At 47.1% G+C, this 3,472-nt stretch overlaps 1 protein-coding gene across 1 annotated transcript in view; it reads right to left on the bottom strand.

Moving 5' to 3' along the window:
* Positions 1–3,472, bottom strand: part of LOXHD1 (lipoxygenase homology PLAT domains 1) — a 151,861-nt gene that overhangs the window by 29,826 nt on the left and 118,563 nt on the right. The gene's annotated exons all lie outside the window — the stretch shown is intronic.

Below are 3,472 nucleotides of genomic sequence, written 5' to 3'. Positions count from 1 at the left end.
GTTTAATGTTGTCCCAGAGGTCTCTTAGGCTGTCTTCATTTCTTTTCATTCTTTTTTCTTCCTTCTGTTCTGTAGCAGTGATTTCCACCATTCTGTCTTCCAGGTCACTTATCCTTTCTTCTGCCTCAGGTATTCTGCTATTGATTCCTTCTAGTGTATTTTTCATTTCAGTTATTGTATTGTTCATCTCTGTTTGTTTGTTCCTTGATTCTTCTAGGTTTTTGTTAAACATTTCTTGCATCTTCTTGCTCTTTGCCTTCATTCTTTTTCCGAGGTCCTGGATCATCTTCACTATCATTATTCTGAATTCTTTTTCTGGAAGGTTGCCCATCTCCACTTTATTTAGTTGTTTTTCTGGTGTTTTATATTGTTCCTTCATCTGATACATAGTCCTCTGCATTTTCATTTTGTCTATCTTTCTGTGAATGTGGTTTTTGTTCCACAGGCTGCAGGACTGTAGTTCTTCTTGCTTCTGCTGTTTGCCCTCTGGTGGATGAGGCTATCTAAGAGGCTTGTGCAAGCTTCCTGATGGGAGGGACTGGTGGTGGGCAGAGCTGGGTGTTGCTCTGGTGGGCAGAGTTCAGTAAAACTTTAATATGCTTGTGTGCTGGTGGGTGGGACTGAGTTCTCTCCCTGTTGGTTGTTTGGCCTGAGGTGACCCAGCACTGGATCCTACAGGCTTTTTGGTGGGGCTAATGGTGGACTATGGGAAGGCTCATGCCAAGGAGTACTTCTCAGAACTTCTGCTGCCAGTGTCCTTATCCTCGTGGTGAGCTACAGCTGCCCCCTTCCTCTGCAGGAGAATGTCCAATACAAGCAGGTAGGTCTGGTTCAGTCTCCTATGGGGTCACTGCTCCTTCTCCCTGGGTCCTGCTGCACACACTACTTTGTGTGTGCCCTCCACGAGTGGAGTCTCTGTTTCCCCCAGTCCTGTCGAAGTCCTGCAGTCAAATCCTGCTAGGCTTCAAAGTCTGATTCTCTGGGAATTCCTCCTCCCATTGCCAGACCCCAAGGTTGGGAAGCCTGATGTGGGGCTCAGAACCTTCACTCCAGTTGGTGGACTTCTGTGGTGTAATTGTACTCCAGTTCATGAGTCACCCACCCAGAGGTTATGGGATTTGATTTTATTGTGATTGCACTGCTCCTACCATCTCATTGAGGCTTTGCCTTTGTCTTTGGATGTGGGGTATCTTTTTTGGTGAGTTCCAGTGTCTTCCTGTCGATGATTGTTCAGCAGTTAGTTGTGATTCTCACAAGAGGGAGTGAGCACACGTCCTTCTACTCCACCATCTTGAACCAGTCTCCCATGATTTTACATCTATCTCCCAGGGCAGGCTTTGCTCAGAGTTGCTCTCTCCACTTGCAAGTGGTTGGAGCTGGCTCAGCACAGAGCCCTTACTGCTGCTTCAATACCAAGGAAACAAAGAAAAGAAACTGTACAGCACCAATGAGAAAGGATGGCAAGGGAAGAGGAGGAGATGAGGGGAGCGAGGAGTGGAGGAAGGAAAAAGAGAAAGAGAGGGGAAGAGGAGAGAGGAGTAAAGGGAAGGTTCCATTCACAAGAGTGACAAAAATATAAGACACATGAGCATAAATGTAACAAGAACATGTAGCCTATGTGTAGCAAGTGGCAGAAAATGTGTAGAAAATGGCACTACTGAGGTACCTCAAAGAAACACTTGAATAGATGGAAATGTGTGCTCAGGGGAGCACTTCACATTCTAAATATGCAATTCTCCACACATACATTTAACAGCAAAACAATTAAAATTCCAACAGGATATTTTTTTAAAAATCACTTAATGTTTTGATTGTAAAAGGTAAGAACAGCTAATATTCTTCAAGAGTAATGAAAGAAGACAAGTACTGACAGATATTAAAATAGATTATAAAGCTACAATAATTTAAAAATTGTTGGGCTGGCCTAGAAATGCCAAATCAACCAGAGTTCACTGATCCTAACCAGGCTGCAAGGGGAAGCCAGAATGTTCACAGTTTGTCCCTGTCCTTACTTTTTTTGCAGCACTTTATCCTTGCCAAGCTTAAATGACTTAGATTTTGAGAACATCTTGAGAAGCTGGGCTGGCATCTTTAAGCCCATTTATCAGAAGGGCAAATGAAAGCTCATAAAGATGGAGCAACTTCTCCAGGGTGACCTGGTGAGTTTCTGGCAGAGGACCTACCCCAGGTCAGGACCCTGGTTCCCAGCCACGGGCTAGTCCTACAACCCTTCTGTGCCACCATGATGACCTCATGGAAATCCATGACCTCAGGCTGTGTGTGAGCTGTGCCTCAGTGTCCCTGTCTGGAGTAATCTCTTGGGCTGGTGGGGCAGGGTGGAGGTGGGAGATGGGGTGAGCCCCATCAGTCCCTGCCCTGCACAGAGGGGAGCAGCTCAAGAAGAGGGCATGTTTCAAGAGACACCAGGCTGCAGGCCAAGAAGCTGCTTAATTCAACAAATATGTACTTAAGTGCCTGCTATGTTCCAGGCACTGGCGGGCCCTCGGCAGCTCCACAACCCCCTCAAGATCTTGTCTGCTTTCCTCTCTGCCTCCCTCCACTCCTCCCCACCACAGCTCCAGGCTTTCTTCCTGTCTATTGCCCTTTGGCCTCTCTTGCCCAAAAGGCAATGTGGCCTAGTGGTGGAAACACACCAGATTCATCTTTGATGGTCTGGAGATCTGGTCCTGGCTCTAGCACAAATTGCCGCTGGGGCTGCGGCCTGGCCTTCCTGGGGTGTGGTTTCTTCACCCTTCCCAGCCTAGCTCCTGGGGCTAGTTGTGAATCTGAAGCAGGGGCCAGAAAACTATGGCCTGTGGGCCAAATCTGGCCCACCTGCTTATGTACATCCCACAAACTAAGCAGAGATTTTACATCTTTAAATGGTTGAAAAAAATCTAAAAACAATATTTTGTGAAATGTGAGAATTACTAGGAATTCAAGTTTCAGTGTCTATAAATGAAGTTTTAGTGAAACACAGCCACATCCATTCACTTAGCATCATCTATGGCTGCTTTTCTGCAGCAAAGGCAAAGTCGAGCAGCTGTAACAGAGACCAAATGGCCCTGAAAACATAAAATATTTGCTCTCTGGCCTTTACAGAATAAGTTTGCTTATTCCTAGTCTAGAACATTAAAACAATGTCCTGGAAGTCACTTTGTACATGGAGAGACTTATGGGTTCTAAGTCTGGCCATGGAGATTGGGCCATGGCAAGGACAGAAAACCTGACTTTCTGAAATGATGGAGTCAAGAACTGGATTGGATGTCCTACCAGTCTGTCACCTGACAGGGCAAGCAGCTGAGGGGCTGCTCAAGGAGAGGGAAGGGAGGGAGGCAATGCCCACCCAGCCAGCTCCATGGGCCAAACCCACATCCTTGCCACCCCACCCCCGCCCTCACCCATCACAGCCACCCCACCCCCGCCCTCACCCATCACAGCCACCCAACCCCCACCCTCACTCATCACAGCC

Source organism: Physeter macrocephalus, chromosome 19 (genome assembly GCF_002837175.3).
Source record: "Physeter macrocephalus isolate SW-GA chromosome 19, ASM283717v5, whole genome shotgun sequence".
Lineage (NCBI taxonomy): Eukaryota > Metazoa > Chordata > Mammalia > Artiodactyla > Physeteridae > Physeter > Physeter macrocephalus.
This window is presented reverse-complemented; position numbering and strand designations above follow the sequence as displayed.